This window comes from Melospiza melodia, chromosome 5, assembly GCF_035770615.1.
Source record: "Melospiza melodia melodia isolate bMelMel2 chromosome 5, bMelMel2.pri, whole genome shotgun sequence".
NCBI lineage: Eukaryota > Metazoa > Chordata > Aves > Passeriformes > Passerellidae > Melospiza > Melospiza melodia.
Window position 1 is genome coordinate 36483496 of NC_086198.1, and position 26064 is coordinate 36509559.

The window sequence follows — 26064 nt, forward strand, 5'->3', positions numbered from 1 at the left end:
CAGGGCTGCAGCCCTGCTTGGAAGCAGTGCTTAAACCAAACATGAGCTGCTGGGATGAGCAGAGAGACAGCCGTGATTAAATGACCTCTTGTACAGGATTGTGAGTGCAGTCCATCCATTAGTAGATGGCAGCCTGGACCTGCTGTGAAAATCACCTCACAGGACAGGGCCAAGAGCAAAAATCATCCTTAGAAATAACTCCACATGGCACTGGCAAGTGTTACGTAATTCCTGGCTGGATCACGAGGCTTCTGTAGTTCTTCCGGTTTTAGGTCCTGTTGGAAAAGGTCCAGCTCAAGCTTTTTACTTCTACCCTGACCTCAAACTAAGACACTCAAACTTCTATTAGCAAACAAAACCATATTTATTTCTTTTTATTAGAAAACTGCTGATTTATACTATAGTTACCTTTCATGAAATAAGCACGCAAACATTCATAAAACAAGCATCCTTATAAAACCTCTGGTACCAGGTGAACTAATCTGCTCGAGTTACCCCAGTGTGTCTGCTTGCCTCCAGACAATCTTCCCTGTGAGCCTGCTAAGAACAGTGACTGCATGGGAGCGAGCAAAAGGTGGTAGAATAAAGTTTACAATGGGAGGGGCAAGAAATCAAGATGATGAATGAATGCTTTGATAGCGCGGAACGTCGTTAAATTTCTGAAAGCTGAAGCAAGGGCAACAGGAAAAAAAAAAAAAAGAGATCCACCCTATAACCTTTGATTTTAAAATAACCCTGGGTGTGTTGCTTGCAAGGTATCTCTATTTCCAAATTTTAGAGGCTTCAAGGACTGAAAGCTTCTGCTGATCTGATTGCATTTTGTTTGCTCCATAGTGTCCACACTTAATCAATACAAGTCCAAGTAGCTCTATGAAGGCCTGGACTGGGAAGAGCTCTGACATCCCCTTACATTGTCATTAATTAAAAAAAAGATAAAATTACTTACTTTTGGTGGCCATTGAGTGCTTTTTCAGCTGCAGAGAATCTTGCTCTCCACTGATCCAATATCCAAACTCTGAGTGGGATGTCCCTCAGTGGCATCAGGTCAGCTGCAATTTCACACTGCCTTTGTGAAAATGTGGTGGTGTCTCCTGGTTGCTTGTCCTTTCCATTACAGTGCTGAACAGAACAGGATTATGGCCTTAAAAGTAAAATCTTCAGCTTCTCAACAACATGCAATGTGTGATAATAGTTGCTCATATAACAGTCATATGTGATAATATATGACTTGTTATTTTAGAGACAGGCACTTGGGTGAGGGTGATGAAGCAAGCTAATTAATGCTTTGGAGTTGGTTAATGTAATCATTGTTACTTGGAGAACATTCAGCATGCTCTGAAGCATTGTCCAGGGTTACTGTCAGGGACAAGCTTGTGGCCAAAAGGAGCTGTTGCACTGATAATGTATGGCAAATCCTTACAAGAAAAAGGAATCAAAGTTAGAACTAGTTAGAAACTGAAATATCTTATGTAGATAATATATTCACACCTTGTATTTTATTTTTGGATCTTTCTGGCAAAACCACACAGCTAATGGCTTTGACTGAAGAAAAATATCCATTAGCACAGCGCTACTGTGTGGTATGTGCTCCGTAGCCATTACTTTCAGAAATCACTTAGTTTAGGGCACTTCCTTGTGACTTTTCTCTCAAACACACCCTATTAACAATGCACTTTGTCTCCGACTGTATTGCAACTGATGATAAACAGATGGATCTCGGTCACTGGATGAATATGAGAAAGCTGCTGGAGCATGGTATGGTTCGTATTCCCATCCAGCTGCCTCAGGCTTCTGTCCTCTTGAAACTCTGCTGAATAGTGAAGGCTTCTAATTAGGGTGAGGTTGAGGGTCTCTTTCTGGCCATATATCACTTTCTTTGGCAGGGCTTCCATGGACTCGCAAGAGGGAAAATGCACGATGCTGTCAAAACAGCGTCTTCTTCAGAATGACTTGAAGAAAAATGGGGTTTGTGTGAAAGCTGGCTCTTTGGGGCAGGGTGGGGAAGGGAAAAGAGGAAAGAACGATGGTGAAAATCGTTGGCATCTCCCCTAAAGCAGCTCCTGGCATGCGGATGGGTTTGAAATGATGCTGCGAGTCACTGAGGACACAACGCAGCATCACAGGCTGCGGCACATGTGCGACCATTAAGCGGTGATCTCTGGATGCTTGAATTGCGCTTTCGGCTCTTTTAAGATTTTAATGGTTTTTTTTTTGTTGTTGTTTTTTGTTTTTTTTTTTTTTTTTTGGTTTGGTTTTTTTTTGTTTTTTTTTTTTTTTTTTTTTTTTTTTTTTTTTAAGGATAACTTGAAGGGGTTTGTTTTTATGTTAAAGTTCCATTTCGCGGCAGTAAGGTCTAAGGCGGCACATAGTGCCACTGTGGCGAGGAGATTTTATCTGTGTGAAGTTAAGTGGTTTGAGGTGATTTTAAGTGCACTGAAGTCTGTAGGAAGTACAGAGGCTGGAATGGAGCCCTGGCACTGCCTAGATGTGCCAAAAGCACCCACCAACCTCTTGGAGAGATGTTTTTGTCCCGGCTTTTAGAAAGCGATGCCCATAGCGAACAAAGTGGGTATTGAAATAATGGAAATCGAAGTCAGCGGCCGCGCTCGGCGGATTCTTTGCCCGCTTTCTGTCTGAAGGGCTGAGCCCACCTCACCGCAGAGGTGACGAGGGGACACAGAGGTGACACAGCGGTTTCCCCCCTCACGTCTCCCATCTCAGGGATACGGGTGTGGAGGTGTTCCGTGCAGGCGCTGAGGGGCACGGAGGGCGATGGTGCGGGGCCCTGGCGCCATCTCCATCGCGGTGGGCGCTGCCTCAGGGGCGCCCTCACGGCGCCCGCCCGCCCCGGGGCTCTGAGGGGAGGCGGCGGCGGCGTTCCCGTCACTCGGCTCCCTCACGGCCCCGAGCAGCCTGAGGCGACCCGCGGAGGGCCTGGCGGTGCTGAAATGGCTGGAATTGGGTGTTTTCCAGCAGCCTTCTTCTCCTGGACCACACTGTGAGGCGTGAAAAGCCCTGTTGCAGTTTTGTCCGCCGTGCCATTTCGGGGTCGTGGTGCCCAGCCGTGCTCAGGGCTGAGGTGATGTGCGGACCGCCCCCCGGTTGTCCATGTGGGGAGGATGGTGCCCCAGACTTTCCTTATTTATTTCCAGATAGGCCAGAAGGCTTGGTCACTGTTTTTCTGCTGGTTGTATAATAAGGTTTTATACCTGCGCCGAGACAGCCTCCCATGGAAAGGGGAGAGGCCGCCCCAGGGCGGCTGGAGCTGTGCTTAGCCTCAGAAAAGTTGCCCCGCTGGGTTGTTTCCGCTCCCCGCCGAGCTGATAACCCGCACCTCCCCGACAGCAAACAAACCCTGCCGTTCCCCAGAGGTTGGGACACATCCTGCAATCCCGCCTGGAACGGGGTCACTCACAGCTGCCAGCCAGTGACCCACTTTTCCAGCTGCTGCCAAGCGCGCTCAGCCTTCAGGCAGCCCCGGGGGCTTCGAGCTGTGGCCCTGCCCCCCAAAAAAGTGGTGATGTGTGAAGAGAAAATAAGAGTTTTAGCAGGGGAATCTCATGTCCTGGTCAGTAGTATTTGAAAACCAAAGGGAGGCTAAGATGGGTGTTAAAAAGTTACAGTAAAATCAAAATCTGGTTCTGGAATCAACATGTACTTCCCCAGTATTTTTTCCTCACTGTAGGGACCATCACAGTTTAGGTAAATTTAATTTTAGAGGGGCATTTTACAAATATCCAAGACTGATCCTACTGGAGGGAGGGGGTGAACAGCTATTTCAAATGAGCCTCTTGCAGTGTCTGTGAAAATCAGAGGTTTGCCCTGTTTTAGCATTATCTTTTCTTGGTTGTAGATTTGCTGGACGTTTGCTGTATACAGGAAGGTGGACCTCTTGTTTCCGTGTACTTTTTCTCTTTTACATCTTATTGCTCATTCAGAAAAACCCCATATGGTCACTTTCGCGCTGATTTCACCACTCTCTTCTAAACTGTTTTTGGAAAGTGACAGGAAAACCCTAAAATAGATTTCTCACCTCAAGGGTGGTATGTATCTAATATATGTATTGGGACTGAATATTTTCAAGCCCAGGCTCAACAGAGCATTTATTTCTACTGAACCATGAGAAATGATCTTAAAGGCTTTCTTGGAGTGTATTTTGTACATGAATTCAAATGATTTTCAAATAATTTCAATAGTTTTTTAAAAGAATGATGCTCATAATTTTTTAGATGTGAGAAATATCTATTATGTGATGTTTCCCCTTAGCAATTGAAAGTATTCATATCTGTATGTGAAATTGATGTTGATATCAATGTATGTAAATTTCACACACATCTCCCAATTTGCCCTACTTGCACGACAATATTTTTCTCATGTACTCTTGTGTGTTACATTAATCTCTCCCTTTCAGCTTGGGAGAGAGTAAAAATCACCTGCACATCTGTCTCTACTCTGGGAATAATAAAATCTTTATGCACCAATGAATTTTCCTCTCCAAACCATCGACACCAAACTCCTCACATGCGGCTGCACAGGGAATTTAAAAGTAGGATGCCCTGTGGCAGTTAATCGTAGCTAATGCAGAGCCCAGGAGGAAGAGGAAATGATTTTATGACTGTAAGTGGAAAAAAGGACAAGGCAGCAGGGCTGGGAGAGGAGCTGCCGTGTGCAGGGGAGCCTCAGGCAGCAGGAAATGGGCTGAATGCATCATGAGGGGCGCCCACAGATGCACTGGGGCTGTCACAGATGTATTTAGGTCACTGACACTCTGAAAGCTTTATGCTTTTTGAGCCCAGGGGCTGTGACAAAGGCCTGTATACCCAGAGTGAAGGCTAGCATCCATCCGTGGCTGGCCTTATTGTATCCGCAGGAATTTCAGATCAATGAAGGATGTTAGCAATTATGTGCTGAAATAACTAAGTACAATGGGATGAGGTAAGGAAAGCGATTCAGCCTTGAATTTGAATTTCTTTTGGTTTCAGTCAGTTTGTGCCAGCACCCCTTGCAATGCACACTGAGTCTCTGGGGCTGCCCTGTATTGTTAGGACAGGAAATTTGAGAGACACAAGTTCAGCAGCAAGCTCCAAAGTTACGTGTGTGGATGTGATGCTTTCCCTGGTGTACAGACCAGTTTTGTTGCTTGGACACCTGAGGTACTTTGTGAATGTGATGCTGGTTCCTCTCTTTTGGCACAAAATATTTCATAGCAGGTGTTGTTCTGGTTTTTAAGCCTGAGAAATGTCACTTGGCTTCCTGCAAAGCTCCAACCCCTGGTGGGCTGTGAAGAAAGCCCCATGTGCCGCCTCATGCTCTGCTTGTTCCCTGTGGTTCTTTCCGCTTGTGATTCCCAAAGGGCCAAGCACAGGCCTGTGTGCCTGACCCCCGTGTCCAGGCCACTGGGCAGACTGAAGGAAGGAGAAGGAATTCCTTTGAAGTTGTGGAGCTGCTCCCCAGTAGCTGCCTGGAGCCCAGTGGTGGGTGCAGTGTCCCATGCTCCTGTCGCTGCCTCCCTGGAAAGGATCTGATTCCTGCTGCTCCCTGCCGTGCAACCACACCAGTTCTACTACAGTGCAGCCTTCTCCCACTTGCAGAGCAGTGGGCTGAGCCTGGCTCTGAGCAACCTCAGGATGACAGAAAACCCCATTACGGACTTCCTTTCTCAAAAGCCAAAACACACGCTGGGAGAGCCTGGAGTCTGTGACTTCCAGTTAGAGCAGTTAATCAAAACGTTTGCCATGTATTGTGTGCGCTCCTTCACAGTTTGTGCATTTATCTTTTTAACATCTGCAGAACAGCATGGCTTGGATAGGTTTCTGTTACTACTCCAAGCCTTCATTGGCTCTCGAGAATGAGTGAAGAGGAGCCAGACAACATAAAGGGCAGGCAATCAAAGCCTTTGACTCTTAGATCCTCGCAGATGGGCCTTCTGATGAAATGACTAACAACTGCTGCCAGATCAGCAAGTAGCAACCACAAGGCACCTGTATTTATTTAACTTTCATTTTGCCAGATAACTTGTCTTTATGCTCTTGGAGTTTTAACTATGGATTATAAGTCACGAGGCTTCTTTCTGATCTCCCTAGCACAAGTGCAGAATGAGTCACTTGAGATTGGTTGGTGATAAGAGTTCTTCTACTGTACAAGTGGTGGATGCAAAGGCAGGAGGAACAGGCCGAGGTGCAGATGATGAGTCCAGCGTTGAGTTTGTTTCAAACATCTTTATTGCCAGCCTCCGGGGTGAAGCCTTATTATGGCATGTGCGAGAGAGGAAAGGTTTTTAGCAGCAGCCTTTGGTTGTTGTGAAAATAAATAAATAAAAATCAGTGACCTCATTTATCTTTTCCAAATGGCTGTGCATCTCATGAGGTCGGCTGTGCAAAGAGACACTGTCTGCAGCCAGGGCCTCCAGCTGCTCCAGCCTGCCCAGGTGAAGCCCTGGGTGAGGGGCAGCCCAGATGTTGCCAGATGCCTCGGGCTACGAACCTTGCACCTCAGAGCACTCGTCCCGTCCCAGGAATGATTTGTAGGTGCTGCCAGCAGCTCCACAGGAGCTTCGTGGCTCAGGCCATCGTGGAAAGGAACAAAGCCGTGGATGTGGCCGTGTCCCAGGATGACCTGGTGGCGCTGCCTTGCACAGGCACGGGCTCCGATTGCCCTGTGGCCCCAGTGCCAACCCAGCCCCGCTGCCAGCGGCCTCAGTGTAGCCCTGGCACGTGGAGCACGCTTCTTTCTCATGGGCCATGTGGGCCTTCCTAATTCTTGGCTATCCTCTTGCCTTCCTTGAAGGTGCTCATGCAGAATGTGCCATGCTGTATGTTGGCTTCTGTCTGGACAGGTTAGAATGTGCTTGGTGGCTCTGATTGCTGCTGCTTTTGAGTGCTGTGAAGGGGCCCCCAGTGAGTGCTTGGCTGTTCCTGGAAAGCAGTCAGCTCCCCTGTTCCTGGAGTCAGATATCTGAGCAATGGCAAGTGCCAAATCTCTAATTATTTCTGGGTTTATAGCCAGTGCTTTACCTGTGTGCTGTTGGTCACTGGTGGCTTTTGTTCACCAAATAACATCCTGCCCATATGTGTTGACACAGGATAAAGTTGGGCTTGTTTGACACAGGATAAAGTCACAAAGTGAACCTGCTCAAGTGTTAGGAGCAACACTGCAGCACTACCATCAGACTTGGCCCATGTTTTTTAGCAATCCTTGCAGCTGTGTCTGTTCTTCAGGACTTAGGGATATGCTTTGCTGTCTAAATGAGGACATGTATTCTCTGTCTGATAGTGGAAACTAGTTAGAACACAGAGTTCTGCCAAATTTGATCTTTTATTTTTTTTTTTTTTGCATGTCTGTAGTAAGATCTGATAGTTTTAAAAGGCTTCCATGTGACTCTTGCTGGAATGGTTTTCTTCAGTCACTTCTGTCTACGCTCTCTTCTGAGTCCAACTATGATGAGGAGGCCACATAGCTGATTTAAGTGCTTCAAGCTAGGGAAATTAGACCAAATTGATTAAGGGCATGTGTGGCAAGCACAGCGCCTGAAAGCCAACCAGCTGTTTTCTCCTGAGAAATGTTCTTACCGAGGCACTTGGCATTCCCATCAACCCCAGGTTTTCAGTATCAGGATTGTTTAAATATTGGGCTCTGCCTTATTGCTCTCTTTAGGCTACAGGGTATGATCTGCCTTTTTCCAGGAATTCTGCAAGCAGAGAAATGAAATTGAGGGGAGCCAGGGGATGCTTTGTTTTATGGTGCATCACCAAAGCAAGAGTGGTCCCATCTTTCTGCAGTCCCTCAGCTGGTGTGTTTGCTTTACTGAGGCTTCTTTTTCTGGAGTCATCTCCTGCAGAGATTAGTTTGGATCTGAATTTATGCAAATAGTGGAAGTGTCTTGCATTGTCCAGAATCATAGTCGTGGAATGAAAATGCTGGTTTTGCTCATGGCTTAGAAAAGAGCTAAAATGTGACTTTCCTGGGCTTTGTGCATTTTAGAAATCAAACTTAGTTTTGCATTAACATCACATCTAAAACCCAACATTCCTTTTTTGTTTTAGGATAAGGCGAAAAAGTCAGGAACAGGACACACACTAGCCACATTCATTATTTGTAGATGAACAGCTTCAGCCAGGAATTAAAAGTTGTGTGTGTGGTGAGGTAGGATGGAATGAGGCATCACTCATGTCCTTTGTGGTGCTTCAATTGGTGACATTGCTGAGGAGTCATGATGGAGTGCACAAATCCAAGCCTTTGCATGGCTCTGAGCACACCTTTGAGCATGGCAGGGGCCGGGCTGGCTTTGGGAGGGTATGGCTGCTGTAGGAAATGCTTTTCAGTCGTGGCTTACATGGGATTGACCAATGTTCTGTGAAGAGCTGGTTTGTCCAGCTTTACAGATAAAACACACCATTTGCTTGTGGCAAAAAAAAAATATTGCACAAAGGAGGTTGACAAAACTTTTTTTTTTTTTTCTTTTTTTTTTTTTTTTCTTTCCTGAGTGGTTCCTGTACCTGTCAAAAGGATTTTACGAGATGGAGAGAGAGGTAGGTACGTGGTTTCCTGCACTGTGCCTGAAAGGAGATGGATTTGTTCAGATGATTTTGAAAGTGCATTTGTTGCTGTAAGGGAACATTTAGGAAATCCTGTTTGGTGTGTTTGAGTGAGGCAATCACTCTGATGCTCTTCCTCGTGGCAAACTGCAAGTAACCCTGCCTGGGAGCAGAGCAGGCATCGCCCCATTCATAGCAAAGGTGTCGAAACGCTCCGTGCAGCGGCGTCTGCAGCGCGGTACCGGGGGTGGATCTGCTGAGTCAGCAGCCGTGCCTGGAATTGCGGCAGCGCTCCCCTTATCTCCCGGTGGGCAGGGAAAGGCCCCGGCCGCGGCAGAGCTGCGAGTGAACACTGCCAGTGTAAGGAGCAGGATTCCCATTTATCTTCAGGGGAACCTGAACTTTGCTGCCCTGCCCTTGCTGCTGGTTACGTGACAGCGTTCCCTTTGCGGTGCCATTAGCTAATTGTCCCTCAGACTGCCTGTTAACGAGGTAATTTGCCGCATCTGCTTCCACTTTCCATGTCATGGACAGTTGCCGGATTTGCAAAATGTTTTGTGTTTGTCAAGCTGCTCTGCCTGCCTGGAAATGTTTTGCCTGCTCAAAATTTTTCGGCTCGTACCTCAAGGACTTGTTACTAGGTAACAGAGTTCCATTTGCCAATTGCCCACTATTTCCTTCTCACCGTATTACAGGCCTGATTATTAACATTTAGTTCAGAGAAATTGCTGTCATTATGTGAAGTAACTTCCTTTAGAGGTTACTCATTAACCTTAGGTATTTTACCGTGCGATTATAATTGCCAAATGCCATAGGCATGGAAAACCTTTGAACTCCTCAAGGTATTAGTGTATGGGAGAAATGGTATCAGCTGTGATTTTTATACATTCTCCATCCCCACCCTGCCTCCTCAGTTGTTTTTCCTTTTGACTGTATTCTCCTTCCATTCCTGTTGGCATGCTGCATAGCATACAGGGCCTGCTCAGCTGCTGGAGAAGAGAATGTTTTCTTCTGGAAGGGAATCAGCCTCTCCTATTCCCCTTCAGATCTGAGATTAGCCCTAGCCAGCTCAGGGGCCCATTATCTGCTTTGCAGTGTGCCACTAAGAACAGAATTTGGTCCCTTGCCTTTGCATGAAAAGTAAAATAATTGGAAAGTTGTGTGGCATGCTCCTTGCTGCTAACATGTAGTTTTCCAGCATGGCTCTACCATGTTTGCTTTGGGGAGATTTTCAACTCTACTGCTCTAGATTGTGTTCAAGGAATGGAAATTTTCAGACAAAAATAATTCTCCCTTTGTTTTTTTCTTTTATTTTCTATACAGACACAATCAACTGCATACTAAGGTGCTTGCTTCAGGGCAACATGTGTTCTCTGGAAAAATCTTACTAAATATATTTGTCTTTCTCCCCTAACCCATTTCTCCTTAGAAGTCCATTGACATTCCTGGTAACTTGATGCCTCTGACAGGATAGAGCAAAGCTGTAATGTAGGCCTGTGTCATCATGTGACTTGAGTGAGGAAATATATATCATACCCAGGAAATTAGGGAACAAGTGAGATATATACCTAGTGCTTAAACAGAAAGAAAAAAAAGAAAGAAAAATTACCCATTCCAACAGGAATGTTTTTGCATGGAGTTAGACCTAATTTTGATGGTAGGAACCAAAATGTTGTGGTGGACAGGGAACATTAATCTGGTAAATCTTCTAAAATATAACATTAGGAAAAAACAGTGCTATAAATTTAAAAAAGAGAAAGCTTAGGTGGGATTAACCAATGAGTCCTCTTAAATCTGAGCCTGGCAACAGGGAGAATAAAACATGATCATGACAGAGCAACTTCTGTCAAGCACTTGACTTAATACTGCTCACCCCACTCTGCTCTGTGCATTTGATCTCTGCATGAGCTTTTGGGTTTTCTTGAAGGGGGAAAAGTGAGGAAAAACCCACAAAACCAGTATGTCCTTTCATGATGCATGCAGTACAATCCCCATGATGAAAGTGCTAAATCAGTCCCATGGAATTATTAATAATGAAAAATGTTTAGTAACACAATTTCAGATAGTGAAACCCTGTGGTTTTTTGTGGTAATCTGTTTCTTCTTTCATTCTCTAGAACAGTTCTTGCTCCTGATTTCAGTGGGTATTCTCGTGTGACAACGTGTCAGCTGTGACTTCTCAGCTACTGTGCGTTGCAAAGAGCTCAGCAGTGGAATTTGTGGTGACATCTAATGTTGCTCTCCAGGATAAATTTAGTGATTCGTGAAGTCCAAGCAGTGCAGGAGGTGGGTAACACTTCAAAAGTTCTTTTAGTAAAACTGTGCTTCACTGAATTCCTGTCTGCTCCTTCTACTTTGCCTGCTCACCTGCAGCACAGGGTCTAATTCATGGATGCATCATTCAGTGCTGTCAGAATAGCTCAGAGTTCGGCTTTTGCTTTCTGTTTATTGTCAATAAATCCACATCATTTAGCACAGACCACTAGTATGCTTTAAAACCAAGCACCTCAAACTGGCATGAACTACTTGGAGCCCATCTGCAGAATACGGCATGAAATACAATTTGCTGGTGTGTAATGTGAAAATTACTGGCAAGGCTTTACGCATGAGAAGGCATTTGGGGAAATTAAAAGCCTATTGCTTGTCATAATGGCATTCTGTACAAAGATTCTGGATTACAGAGTTACAAAATCCTGCTCCACTGAAGCAAGTGGATGCAGAAAATTGGGAAGACATGGTTAACACCTAAGACAAGGCATGCTCCTGCCAGCTGTGGCATGTCTCTTGCATTCATGAACGCCAGCAAATACCTCAACATATTTGTTTATTTATCCTTCTGTCTGTTTATTTATGAAATGTCTAAATGTGTCTGTTCTCTATTGTACAGGCATTACAAAATATTTACCTTTATTTTGATACGTGACATTGTTTCTTGGAGCAGGTATCATGGAATAATAACGTTTAGGGTACCTAAATTTTTTTTTCCTACAGAAACACCTGTGGTAGTTCAAATGTTACATTTTTTTCCATGTGTTGAGTTTGCAAGTGCAGAAGAAAGAGATGTATTTTTAGACCAAAATTAGACTACGTGGTAATACCCAGTAAAGTACTTTCTCCCACGGAAGCTGTGGCAAATTTAAGTTAAACAATGATTATTAAGTTTCCACAGAAGAAAGTGCAGTGGGATAAATCTCTCTTAGCAACCTGCATTGTAACTCCACTTGGTGGGGGGGGAGAACCAAGAAGGAAACAAGAAAGTGGCCTGGAGTACAGCATGAACAGAACTGTATGTCCTTAGGACGTACAATAACAGGCTGAAGCTGTCATAAACACTCTTTATTTCCCTAAGGTATGGATATGTGTCTTTGCAAGTCTCATTGGGATCAGGATTTATTGATCTGGAATCTCTTAGAAACACCTGTGAGGTTCAGTGTATTATTTTCTTATAAAATTTTGTTTCTTTTTGAAAATGAAATACCTATCACGCTTATAAAACAGAGAAAATGTTATTGATTTTCTGCCAGGAAGGTTATGTTTAAACTTACCTAGAAAAAAAAAATCCAAGATGCCTGGTAAGGCATTCTGCTTTTTTTTCTTTTTTTTTTCTTTTTTTTTTTTTTTTTTAATCATTCCTCTTGACTAGTCCTGATGCAGTCAGGCTTAATTCCTTTCATCAGGAAGGGAAAAATGGAATCTGTGCTTGATGGTGTATTGGTAACTAGGCAATCTCCAAAAGAAGAACTGGCTTGGTGGGGATTTTTTGGGGGGTTGGAGGGGGTGGGGGTTTGTTTGTTTTTAGTTCCCTGGAGGGGAAAGAATAAGAAAAAAATTTGGTCTCTTAAAAACAAAAAGAAAAGGCAAGAAACTGATTAGTCCTTATGATTTCAATAATGTTTGACTCGCTGCATTGTGACGACAGTGTTTGATTTTTCTATTTGCTTTCCCCCCCTTTGAATGCAAGGCCGGGATCTGTTGTTTCTGATTAAATGTGTGCTGAGCCGTGTGGCCTTAGAAAATTGCACTCCTGCACCTCCATTCCTCGTGCTCTCTGTTGCCCAATGTGGAAGTTGTGGCTCTATGGGGATTTACTGTTTCCTCTTAGGATCACCTGTGCTGTGGCTTAAATAAAAGTTTGTTTCTTCAGCTGTCTGACTTCAGAGTTTATCTGACTCAGGCTGACCCCTCAGTTTTATAATGAGCTAGTTTATTTGCTTGTGCAAATTGGGTTTTCTTAGACAGAAATATAACAGACTGTAAAGAGGCCAGTCTTTTGATCATTTCACCTCTGGAAGGGGGAAGGCTACAATGCCTTTCTGCACTCACTGGGCACTCCCTGGGTTGTTAATAACATTAAGTTACTGTTCCTGAACACTGTGTGGTTGGATTTTTTTTTTCTTTTCAAACCCTGTTATAAAAGTCTGGTGTGCAGAAAAATGTTGTTTCTTCTGCCTATGCTAGGAATATTGATAGGGTTTTGAATCTAATTACTTCTCTATTTGTAGGAAATACAGAGCCTTTGCTTAGCAACCAGTCTGCCTGTTTCCAATTCTTCTTTAAGTGTATCTTTGTGCTGCACCTATAGCCGTGCACAAGGGGAGGCAGGAGGAGGAATGCTGGAAGAAAAGGAGGCGTGAGCACTTAGTGAAAATGGTGCCAGTTTTTCCTCGATGGGCCTCGAGCCTCCAGTGCAGCCCAACAAAGCTGAGAGTGATGCGTCAAAATATCTTTTAATAAACAACCGAGGCAGTAGGAAATAATACTGGTCAGGGCTTGTTTTTCTGGCTCAGGGCCTCATTCCAACCTGTTGCAACCAGCTATTGAACGTCTATGGGGACACCCCCACACAGGAGGCCCCATGGAGGAAAGGCACTTTTACATTTCTGTTTGACTGGGATCCTTGCCAGTGGCTAAGTTCAAAGTGCAGTTTCCAGTAATTTGCTGTTACTACTCCGTGCATTTGATAGGCCAGGACAGAAGCATGCAACCCGAAGTAATATTTCCTGATTTCTGACATTTCTCAAGATATGAATGGAGGTTGCTGAGGCACTAAAACTCGGAAGGGTTTTCCTGACTCCGACACCTTCGATGCTTTCTTTTCTCCTCTTGCTCAGCCCCTTTCCCTCCCCCCATCTCCTCCCTTTGCTCACATTCCCTGCTGTTGTCAGTTCCGTATTTGGATGACATTCATATTGATTGTTTCCCTATGCAAACACTGTGTGGCTGGTCTGATGCAACCAGAAGAATCCTATTGATTTACTGAGTGTGAGGGTTATTTAGATTGATATCCTTCTGGAGTAGTGATAACGCTTTCATCTCGCCACAGAATTATGGTTAACCTTTCCATTTTGGGGGAAGGGCATGGAAATGAATTTCCTTTGCCCTGTTAACTGTGGTAAGCACAGGGAGAAGCCAGTGGAATAACTACTGTTCTCTCCAGCATGTGCAGTTGTAGGCCATGTGTATGCCATTGTGGTTATGGAAGAAGCATCCTCTGTAATTAAGATTATATAAGCATTCCCATTGTAATCCTTTGTTTGCAGCTCTCCAAAACTTGCCTCTTTTGGGCTGATGTTTTCCTGGCTTGTTCTTTGCCATGTCACAACTTAATTATTTATTTTCCAAGCAGGGATGCAAATGTTGGAGAGAGCTGAGGAAATGGACTTTTCTTGCCCATTTGAAAACAGCTCTTGACTTTTTTGAAAATTAGATCCAGAGTCCAAATGAGCTTTAGGTAGGAAGGATGTCACCATTGATGAGCTTTTGGGGAATGCTTTTTTAATTACTGAATAATCCACATTTGTGCAAAAGGTAATGCAGATGGGCTGTGTAAGGGAAGAGATGTGGTTGGGAGGGCAGGCTCCAATGCTTAAAATCCCAATTCTCTTTTTTTCTACAGTTTAAGTGTACAGGCTTCCTAAGTCTGCAAGGGTGTGGGGGTCCTAGTACAGCTACCCACAAAAGCAGAGGGGTAAGAAATTTAAAGGTGCAGAGCTCAGTTCAAACTGCCCCCCTGCAGCAAAGTCAGTGCTCACAGGAACGAAAGCTGGGTGTTGGAACTTTGTGTGCTGGCTTTGCACTGAAGCTTCACTTTTCAGCTGAAACTGCCATCTCAATTCTGTTTTAAAAGCCAAATAAAATTCCTTTGACTAGTATATAGCTTCAGTTTTCAAATAAATAAGCAAGCAAATACCTTTTCTTCCAAAGAGCACTGACAGGTGTTCACACAATCCAGGCACTCATGAGGTTTTAATCATTAAACTAAACAGTTCCTTGAAAGCAGAGGAATTTGGGGTTAATTCTGATCTTTATACATGTGCTGATCACATCCACTCCAGGTGTGTCCATGCAGTGACATCCACAGGCCTGCCTAAGCAGCCAGTAGAAGGAAACAGCGAGCACGCATTTTTGAGCTGAACATTTCAAGCACTGTAACTGGAACTGCATTATTCATGATTAGTGCCTTTTTTTCCCCATGTTTAGTCCCAAATCCTCTGGGGGGGCAGTGGGAGAAAGCACAAAGTGGCAAATAATCCCAGGATGCTCTGTGGTGGGAGCGGATTTGCCCACGAGCAAGCGCCGTGCGTCGCTGGTACCGGGGCGTGTGTCATGTGGCCAGCAGCTGTGCTCCCTTGCCGGATGCTCAGCCCTTTCCATAACCAGCTGCAGGGCCCTGGCCTCCCTCTCTGGATTTTTAGCCAGAAAGATGTGGAAGGGAGAAGGCTGCAACCTGGTCCATGTGTTGGGGGTTTTGTTTTATTAATTATTTTTTTATTAATTTTGCACAAGAATAACTCACCGATGATGTCTGGCTGCATAAGTTTGTTAAGCCCGCAGTTTCCGGTGGGTGACAAAGCCTCTGGCTGTGTTACAAGTGCTCTGAACTGATTAGAGAATGTTGGGTTGCATCATGAGACCAAACAGCAGGTAAACAAAGGGAGCATGCTGTGTTCAAATGAAAAAACTCCTTGTAAACCTGGAGGATTGCTGTGAACTTTGTTGCTTAGTGGTTTCTTGGGAAGGAGAAGCACCAGAGATGTTACAGTAAGTAACCATAAAGGGTTACTACACTGAAAATGCAGTCTAACTCAGTTGAGGAAGATGCAGGGCTCACTAGATCCCACAGGAAGTTTTCTATGTAGTCCCTTGTGTCTTCATTGTTGATATGTGAAACCAGAATAATATTCTAGAGGCTGTGTTTGGTTTCCATAATATTTGCTTGAATGTGAATTGTACCGAGGGAGTTGGGTTTGTCCTTTGAGATCATCTGTGCAAAACAAGAAGTCGTGAAGGAAGGAACGTGTCCTGTTGTTCACTGTAACAATAAACATGGAAAATTATTCAATGATCTGTGAAGCTCAGTGAAATTTATGAGAACACAGCAGCTGTCACACTAAATTAGATCAAAGATTATTGTGAGTAAGTATCCTGCCTCCAGCAGAGGCCGGTGAGAGTGGGATGGGGAAAGGGCCTCAGAAAATAGATGTGTATTTAGAATTATCTTTCCCTGCTCTATCTTGTCAGCTTCTAACAAAGAGTTGTGTAGCAGCTCCTGAGGCTGACATGTGCTTGGTAGCTTCTCCTGGATGTATTCATTGTTCATTCCTCTGATCTCCATTTGAACCTGTGTGCTGCTTTGCCTCGACCAGCCCCTGTGGGCACTGAGTTCCACACTGTAATTGTTTTATGAAAAAGCATTTCCTTTTGTTTCTAAATTGCTGCCAGTTTAAAACAGGCTTCCCGACTTCCTTTATTGCATACAGTAAATAATTCCCCTTTTTACCACATCATTCCATTTCATTATTTTTCAGATGTTGATTCTGTCCCCTCTTAGCCAGCTGGCATGTTCTAATTTATTTAGTTTCTTCTTGTCCGGAATTTGTCCTTTACTTGTTACTTTCCACGGTGCCTTTTCCCTTAATCTTTCCTGTTTTTTCTGTGTGCTCTGTGAGATGGTGTGGGGGTGAATGCAGCGCTGTAATCAAGGGGCGCTAATGAGTAACCTGGTGTTTGGATGAGCAAAATGCCTGTGGACTTGAGCCAAAGGTTGCAGTGATTAGCCTGGGAAGTCCGGTGCTGTCAGGCTTTGTCTGTGTGGTGTCAGAACAAGATAAAGGTGTGCAAGTGCTCCTTGCTACCTGCCTTGAGTTCATCATCTCCCTTCTGAAGTCACAGCTGTGATGCCAAGGCTTTGGGTGAGCCATACTTCAGGCTCCAGGACCTGAAACAGTGAGTGCCAAAAGGAGATCATACTGGCCGTGGTGGGGTGATGAAGGTTTGTGTCATGCTGGGGAATGAGGGGAGAAATTCCTAAAGCATTCAACAAAAAATTATTGCACCCCTCCAAAATCCCACAATCCATAAATGGGTAGTTTTCTGGGGTTTTTCACTGTCCCTTTGGGTTATTTGCATACATGGATTTTGCCCTTAAAAAGTGATTTTGTAGTGGAAAGTGGGCATGCGTTTGAGACTGCTCTCAGATCTTGGCCTCATGGGGCACTGCAAGCCCTGACAATTCACTAACAGCCCTTTGCACAAGCCTTGCAGTGCAGCAACAATCCAAATGGTTCCTTTTGTGGTGAGGTTACAAGTCAATAACTTGAGCTCGGATTGTGTCCATATCCGGTGAGGAGTGAGGATTACATCCCCCCCCTTCTCCTCGCAGACCTGCCTAACAAATCCAGACCCATTCCCCGCAGGGAGCTCAGGCGAAAGGAAGGGAGTGTCGTTCCCCTGGGAGCTGTTACTGCATCCGCTCCCCCCCGGAAAGAGGAGGGAGGAATTCCGACAATTCCTTGCCAAGCTGTTCCAAGGGTAGAGCACTTACACCCCACCAGCTAATCAGGGCTGTTCCTTAAGGCTTTATTTTAGCATCTGGACTTCAGTAACTTTTTTTAAGCCTAGTTTTGTACTGAGGATTACTGTGAATTTAGATCTAAACCACTGCTTGAGTTGCACATCCAAAATAAGCATTGTTAACAAAAGCCAAGTGCCTTATGCATTTTATTCAGTGCTAAGAGCAGCTTGACTGCTAATATTTCATGTGCTGGAAGAAATGGAGCTGCAGTGTTTCGAGCTAATTCTGGCATTTTGAAGCACATCCTGCATGGCAAACTGTAATGCCCATGGTTGTACCAGTGGTGATCCGTTTGTGGCCAGTGATATGTGGGTACAGAGATATACAGGATAGAATCCTTATAAGAAGGCAAATATGCCCTTTTCCATGTTTGTTTAATATTGCATTATTAGTTTTTTGAAGTGCCTTTGTGTATAATGTCTGCCCACGTTACCTTTTAAAATTTTTTCCAGGTCTGCTACCGTTCAAATAAATCATATGGCTGAGCAAGAATTTGTCCTGCCTCCTCCTAAGGCATGTAGGCTTAATCCTCTTGCTGCCTAAATCACAGTCATGGTGTTGGGAAGGTTTAAACAAAACTCTGCTGTATTATATCCCAGCTTGGACTATATATTTGGGAGAAATATGTGGAGAAGGGGGGAGAAAGGTGAGAAAGGGAAAGAGGAGATCACTTACCTCTCTTCTCTTGCTGTGCAATCCAGCCTGAGTTTTTCCCTTTGCAGGGATCCACGAGCCCAGCTGGGTAGAAGGGAGCAGGACTGAACTGGCCCGTAAGGAGGATTGCTGTGTGTGCCACACTTGTGTGTCTCTCCAGCTCCAGCCGGCCGTTCTGGCTTTGTGCAGCAGATAGCTACATAAACAGATGGAAAGCTCAGTTTTCCTTGCACTGCTTTTGCCCTTTCTGCTCTAGACTTCACAAGGAATTCCAATTTTTTGTGTGTTGCACCAAAGGATTCCTAAGTGGAGGAGCAGATTATTTGTTCCACAGCATGCATGTGGGTGAAAAATGCAGAGCGCTGCATGTAGCCTGATTCAGAGCTGTGCAGTGCATGGGTGTAGCAACAGCTTCCACTTGCATGGGTGCCTTTTTGGCAAATACAGGGCTACAGAAAGAAGTGGAACAACTCTCCCAGTGTGTTGGAAGACAAGGTCCACATAAGTAGTGTTACTAGCCAGTTGGGAGGGCAATTAAAGACCAGGTGCCAGATCTGAGTATTGGAACAGCACTGACCTTGGGCATGCTGACTTTTACAGTAGAGTAATTAATAGGAATGGGATATGCAGATAAATGGAAGCTAATTTAGGGGTATCTGGCTGTAATCCCTTTGTCACAACCCCCTGTATTGTCTAACATGCAGAGGTGTGGGCATCAAAGTATAGGTGCAAAAGGATTCTGAATTGCCTTTCTCATTTGTTTATCCTTGTAGGGAGAAAATGGTGCTGATGAATGTAGAGATCTGTAGAGCAGTAAAATCATAATTTGATTATGTGTATAATGTGATATATTGTTGCTTGAAAGGTAGAAAAATGGCCATCAGGAATCAAAGCTTTTGATTGTAAATTATTATTCTCAAAGCTTTTAATTGTAAATTAGGATTCGAGGTGTAAGTTCTGTAGGGTCTTGATTAGATTTTCTGTCTCCCCCCCCTCAGCACGCTGGGATATTGATTAGTTCACAGTCCCAAGCTGTCACTAATAATGGAATCAATCTATTAGCTGTATGGTTCTGCTAAAATTATTTGCAATAAAAGGATTGGTTAGAGTTGCATTTGCATGGTAATGGACAGGCCTTGGCTGTTAAGGGAGGATGAACAGATCAGATCGCAGGGTTGCTTACAGAGTCAGAAACATGGGGCGGTGTTGGCTTATAGTTTGTTCTTTTGGAGATTGTTGTACTGTGCATAGTGAAGCATTAGGGAAGCTAAAGAGATAATACAGTGGTCTGGTGTCTGGGACACTGAGCTGTCTGGAGGGGGACACCAGCTCCTTGCTGCAGTGAACATTTGGAATATTAATTTCTCACCTCATCTTTCTTCTCTTGTCCTGCTGTATGCACTTTTCTTCCCCTATCACCAGTCTTCAGGGATATGGAAACTGTAGGAAAACAGCTGTTGGTTATGCTGGGGATGCCTGCTTTCCCTACCTGCTGCCAAGAAGTCTTTTTGAAAGATTTCTCAGACTAGATCTTATCCTGTGATCACAGCCAGTGTGTTTTCCTGGAGTAAGGCTTGCAAGTGCAGTAGGCAGAAGAAAAGTTAGCCTGAAAATCCCACCAATAAATTTTAAAAAAGGAGCTGAGAAAAGCAGTGTCCTAGGAATCAAATTCTGAATTTATCTGCTGATGAAAATCTAGAGCCCTGTAGGCTTAGGATTAGCTAGGTCAGGGTGTGAAAGCAGATGGTGCTACCAGCGAGGGATGCCCAAATGCATCATTTGGATTTAACTTGGTAGGTTAACTCCTAGAAAGATGAAATGTGCTAACCACACAGTTAAGCTCAGAGCATCCCTTTCCTATTTCCCTTGGCAGGCAGTTTGTTTAACTGTACGTCATGCCAGCAGTGAAAAAACTGAAACAAATCAAAGCTGCTCTGCATTTCCCAGTCTGACTCTCACCTGCTGCATTGTGGAGCATCACCGTGGGAAGCTCACACTCTGCCACATGCTGTGGGATGTGATACAGCACAGCCTGACCTACCCAGGCTGTGGCAGCCACAGGAAGTCTGAAAATATGATTTCCTGAAAAACAAGTGAAAGGAGGGGAAGTGCGCAGTTTATGTTTTGAGGATGGCATTATTGGAAACTCCATGAGCTCTTTCTGTCAAAATACCTACGAAGTAACTATTTAGTCATATGAATAGTTGCCATTTATTTACAAGGCATCTGTGTGTGAATTAGGAAAAATCCTTTAACATCTATCAGACCTCACAGAGATGAGTAATTCTGTGGAAACAGTGTGCGTGTCAGACGTGACTGATCGCTTGTTACCCTGCATTCTGTCCTTTGTTTTTCAGTAAGACTCCAATGTATGTGCTAGCAGTGATTCAGTATGAACCAGGGGGTGTCTGGTAGAATCTGCTTGTCTCTTGCATTTCAGCAGAAGATGCAAGATTTTCTTACAGAGAATTTTCTTGACAGAATCAAATAGTAAGGCAGTTTCCCAGTTGGTGTCAGCCGGTAAGCATTGGTTTGCATCAGGCTAGGACCTGATCTCTCTGCTTAAAGGACAGCTGTCCTAAAAATGCATTTCCCAAATGCAAAAGCAGTTGTTAGTGAAATCACGCTGTGCCATGCAGGGTTGGTTGTGATTGTTGTCTTTTCTCGATCTCTGAACTCCATATATGTAGAACAGAAACTCCTGGTTTCAGCACCTATGGTCTAACGTAGGAGTGGGATCTAGGAACTGGAGTCAAACTAGGGGCCTCTCTCTTTAGGCTCCATATGTTAACTTTAATTACTTTTCTATGTGATTTCCTTGAAATGTTTCATGGTTTTCCCACTGCTTTAATACTGAATCTCTTATTTCCTGGACAAGTCCCTGAGCAACTTGATCTAACTGGACCTGCTCAGAGCTGGGAGTTGGATTAGATGACCTCCCAGGAGTCCTTTCCAATGTAAACTATTCTGTGAAAAGTAAAAGATGCTTTTGGGACTGATAGATGAGGTATAACAGAGTAAGCTGTGGAGCTGGGGAAGCCACAAGCACTCCATTTTACCCAAAGATATGAAGCTCTGTTATTTTCCCGTATTTGTTGTTTCCATCTTCTTGCAGTAAATTCAATTACCATCGAGCAGGACTTTTTCACAAGGGGCTGGCTAGGAAATTATCTGCAGAGGTCTGGAGATAGAATTTCTAGCTGGCAAGTTGTGTTAAGTTTGCCTTTTCTAACGCCAGTTCCAATTCAATGGATGTAACTTCTGTAGCTGAGTGCATTTAGTTTAATTGCTGGCAGAAAGCAAATCTTTGACATGCAAAATGATGCGCATCTGCAGAGAGCTTTAGCGTGAACTGGTGCAACTTTCCTGAGCAAAGAAACATCTGGAGGTACCAGCAGTAAGAAATCAGAGTAGACATTTATTTTTTAAGCAGACAGAATGGACAGGGAAGATTAAATACATCACATACCTTGTCCTCATGGAAGAGTAGGAGAGCGAGGGACCACAGCAGACCTTGTCTGCCCCACATGTTTCTGCAGCGATTTCAATCCTGCCAAGCCACCAATACTCCTGCATGATTGGAGAGAAAGAAGGCAGAGAGTGCAAATCCTGTCTGCAGTGAGAGAATTTGATTTGTTCCTCCTCTGGCCAAGTAGCTGCAGCCTACAAGGCAGTTGTGGGCCAGCTTTGTGCCCAGTTCTTCCCTGGATTTACATGGTTGGGAATTGGTCAGCCAATTGTAGAATGTGGTTTTTTTTGGGTCTCTATTAAATCTCTTTGCTTGGAGCTCCCTGCTAACCCAGGTGGCTTATGTTGGACATGTCATTTTGGTCCTTCTGTGTTGTGCATGGTTTATGCAAAGGGACGATTTCAGTGCTTTGTGAAATCAGTGTTGCAGACACCTGAAATGGTGCATTTTTATAAAAACAAGTGCAGGTTAAATTTATTAATTCAACAAGCAAGGATTGTTGACATAATATAAGCACTCTTGTGTGCTCATGAGTTATTCTGCATAATTGTACTAGAAGTGTGTCTGTGCCTAAAGGAATACAGATGATAACAGAAGGATAGATATGCAAGGAGAGCTGTTTAATTCCTGAACTACCAAGCTTCTGAAGTAAAAGCGTGGCATCTCTTTGTTTCACAGTTCACTTGTGGCATAAATATCACGACCGGTACCTTGCTGTTTGCCAAAATGTCCAAATCCTCCATCATACTTTGGACAAAGGCCTTGTGGAAGCACAGCATTTAAACTTTTTACCTGCAGAAGGGCTTCCTGTTCAGGCTTTGTCAACAGATGCATGAAGCGCAAGAATTACTGTTGACAGTGAACACTTTATTATGGGGCAAAAGATCCTCTTAAGAATGTAAGGTCAGCAGTCTGTGAGCGAAGAATTTCTTATGCACATCAACACACAAATGCTTTATGCCTAATCCTTTAATATGATTTTTATGGATTGATTTCAACAGGAATCCAAGGACAAATCTTCGGTAGCTGAACAACCTTCTATCAGCAAGCTGGCTTTGTTGGAATTCATGCTCAAAAATTATCCCACTCTAGTTGCTTTTTAATATTGTGATTGCCAGGGCCCAGTCCTGTAGCTTGTCTTCCAGTTTTGAGTGGCTCCTTACTGAAGCAAACTCCTATTGGCCTTTTTTGAGTATTTTGCTAAACAAGTATTCCTGTTTATAGGGGCAGGCTGTAACAACATGAGGATGACTGTCACATGGGTTAGTCTGAACTGACAATGGGTTTGTCAGTCATGGAAAGCTACTCCCGATTCAGAAGATAATTTCCATTTCATGTGTGCTTTCAGTCTGACTAGGTGACTTCCCTTGCATGGCAAATCTCAACTGGCTTGAGAGTAAACTCTTGGCCCTCCACTAATTTCTCTGTGAGAGTCTGTCCTCAATGTGTCTGGAGCTCTGGCTTGTTATCCTGAGACTTGCTGAGCCCTTTCCTTCCAAAAATAACCTACTAGCTCTAAGTCTGTTCTCTAAGCTGTCACTACTTTTCTGTTCTAAAATATCTTTCTGCTGTATCTCATTTTTATGTGGAACACAGCCCTTCTCTGAACTGTCCTGCAGTTTGTAGTGAGCTCAGGAAGAAGAGGCATCTGAAACTACTAAAAACATCGTGTTTCAAACCCAGCAGTTGTCAGAAATAAAGATACCTTTTGGTTTAAGTGATGGCTAAATTTTTCCAGCTCTTGTTAAAGATTTTAAATCTGGGAGGAAGTGAAGGTTTTTCACTGTACTACTCCTCCATCTGAGGTACTGCTTTAGTTCACTGCACTCAAGATATTTACTAATCTTTCTGAGCAGAGGAGCTGGACACGGGTTTGTTTAGTTTAGTGTGCAGGTTCTGCCTGACCCACCCTGTTTCCTGTGATCTGTGTATTCAAGGACAGTGAACCCCTTAGACCACGCCTGATTACTTGACCCTGGAGGTCTTCCCAATTCCTGGACTAGGTGTGTGTGCCAGACATACCCTGAATCTGTATCAGGGTGAGATCCTGGGCTCATATTGGCTTCCACTTTACCCTTGAAACAAGGCAATCCAGGTGAATAGACTGGATGTGAGCTTTAACACACTCTGACAGGTCCCAGATCTGGATGGTTTGAGGGCAAAGAGGGAATGTCGAGATTGGAAAGCATGCCAGGCTATCTCCAGCAGGGATCTGGGCAAGACCTTAGAAGACCTGTTGCCTACAAAGTATCTGGAGAGATTTCATCTGCTTAATTTCTCATGTTTCTTGAGCTTGTTTCATTGCAAACCTTCTGGTCATTCAACATAATGTTGCAAAGACCGTGACCTGGATTCTTCATGGTATCCATGGAAGATGTGAGCAATTCCTAGGAGAGGAGAGATTCTTAAACCTATTTCAGTAGCTCAAAATCAGGCGGCTTTCTTTACATGGGCATGTTTACCACTGTAAATTCTGAACATTACCTACCTTCTGCTAGTGCCTGGGGCCTTGCTGTCATTGCTGATACTGCATTTCTGGCACTGAAGACCTGTGCCCAAAATTAAGATAACATGTGTTCAGTTTGCTGATTGTTTCTCCAGAAAATGCTTATGCTGAATTAATATCCCCCTGTCTGTTTGGGCCACGCTGTGGCTGCCCCATCCTTGGCATTGTCCAGGGCCAGGCTGGATGGGGTTTGGAGCAACCCGGGATAGTGAAGGTGCCTCTGCCCCTGGCAGAGGGGTTGGAACTAAATGATCTTTAAGGCCACTTACAACTCCAATTATTCTGATTTTATACTCAGCTTCCCTTACACTTATTTGTGACATAGTAGGCCTGTGCTAAAAGTATTTTTATTCCATAATCTGAGGGCAGAAAATAACACCAGCAAAGCTTTCAGGTCACTTCTTTTTAGCAGCATCTGCCTCAATCCAAGGCACTGAGTGCCTTTCCTGAAAGGAAAGGGTTATCTCTGCTCTCAAATATGAGAGCACACCCTGCTCTAGCCTGCAGGCACACAGATAATAATAACATGGAAGGATGGCAGCCTGTGCTCTGGAACGGTTTATGAGGAGGAAGTCCGCAATTACATATTTCTGGGCAAACATTAACCAAGGCTGAAGCCTAGCTTCGAAGAAAAACAACAGGCTGGAACCTCCAGTAATATAGCTGTTATGTGGACTGGAAAGAGCAGTCATGCATTTGTGGAGCATTAGAAGCTAAGTAAGAATAGCACGACAACAAAGCAAAAGGCTTGATAATATTAGCACATCCTGGTGTGAGCTTGCAGAAAGCATCTCTACCCCTGCCCAGCCCTCCAGTGATATTGGAAAGACCAAGGGGATTTTTTTTTTAAGTACTCTCTAGCTCTCTTAAAACAGACCTAAGCCAAAGTAATGGGACTATTGTTTGCTGTGCTCACGGCCTAATCCATTTATATCGGTGGTTTCAGAGCTTGCCACCACAGACTGAAGTTTCCCCTTTAAAAAACAAGTTACTTTGGGCATCTCTCAATCACTGCGGTTACCACGCTAGAAACAATTGCCATTCTGTGCTGTGGTTTTGTAAAGCAGCAGTCTTATTTAGAGCTTTGTGTGCTAAACTCGGATATGCCCATTCTATTATGGACTCTCTGTACCTAAAAATGGAATTGTTACACTAAAATTAAGGAGACAGCCAAATGATACATACTTCCTCTGCTTTGTTTTTTCTGACAGACCACAATTGCTGCAGAGAAGCTGTCCAGTCATTACTGCAAACTCTGGGGAAAAGGAGTGACAGAATTTAGACCTGTATGGGAGAGGAGCGTTAGTCTAAAGAGACACTTGCTGTGGCAAGCATAATATGTAGATTCCAAAGTTAAGCACTTTGGAAAAAGTCCAAAAGATGAAGATACATACATTACTGCTGCTGGGGGGAAGGAAGGGAATCTTAAATGTCTCCATAGAGAAGATTTACTTGGCTTTTCTTCCTTTCCTTTTTTTAAAGGGCAAGACAGCTGTGGCTGAGAAGCCTTACACTTGGAATATAGGCTATTTGGTTCAGATTTAATGGTAAAAGTTAATTTATTCTGTTGTTAGCTGGGCTAAAATAAGAAAAGAGGATTACTGTCCTAACATCTTTCAGTGCTAGGATAGGCACTTACCTACCCACTCCTGTTAGTGGCCTGAAATCACTAACATCCCAAGCCCTTAAGGAAGCTAAAATCAACTTACTGGTTCAGCTGGCTTCACTGGGGACAGTTGTTCCTGCCGCAGTGCTGTCCTCACAATTAGCAGTGATTAACAGTCCTGCTGCAACCAATACTCCACGGTGAGACTGGAATGGAAAATGCAGCCTTGGGGACTATGTGAGGTCTCTCACAACAACAAATTATCTTCAAAAAACAGCTGATCCCACTTTGCCTGGTTCTGATAATGGAAAACTGTGTTCTTTGGTTTTGTCTTTTCCCTTCTCTTCTGTGCCTGATACTGCATGCTTTTTAATGCCAAAGCACCTTTTAAAGGCACCCCCTCCTCCCCCAAGTGTTTTAGCAGGTTAATCTTCTGGAATAT

The 26064-nt window shown here is 44.1% G+C and overlaps 1 long non-coding RNA gene across 2 annotated transcripts; it reads right to left on the reverse strand.

Annotated features, from left to right (window-relative positions):
• Positions 1-12171: 12171 nt before the first annotated feature.
• Positions 12172-25909, reverse strand: LOC134418590 (uncharacterized). Of its 2 annotated transcripts, none has more exons than XR_010027819.1 (6): positions 25726-25909; positions 23999-24059; positions 21511-21611; positions 19411-19481; positions 18063-18237; positions 12172-15845 (listed from the first exon to the last, which is right to left on the reverse strand). It is a non-coding gene; the product is annotated as an uncharacterized LOC134418590 (long non-coding RNA). The 2 variants fall into 2 exon arrangements; XR_010027820.1 differs by lacking the exon at positions 12172-15845 and adding an exon at positions 15861-16751.
• Positions 25910-26064: the final 155 nt, after the last annotated feature.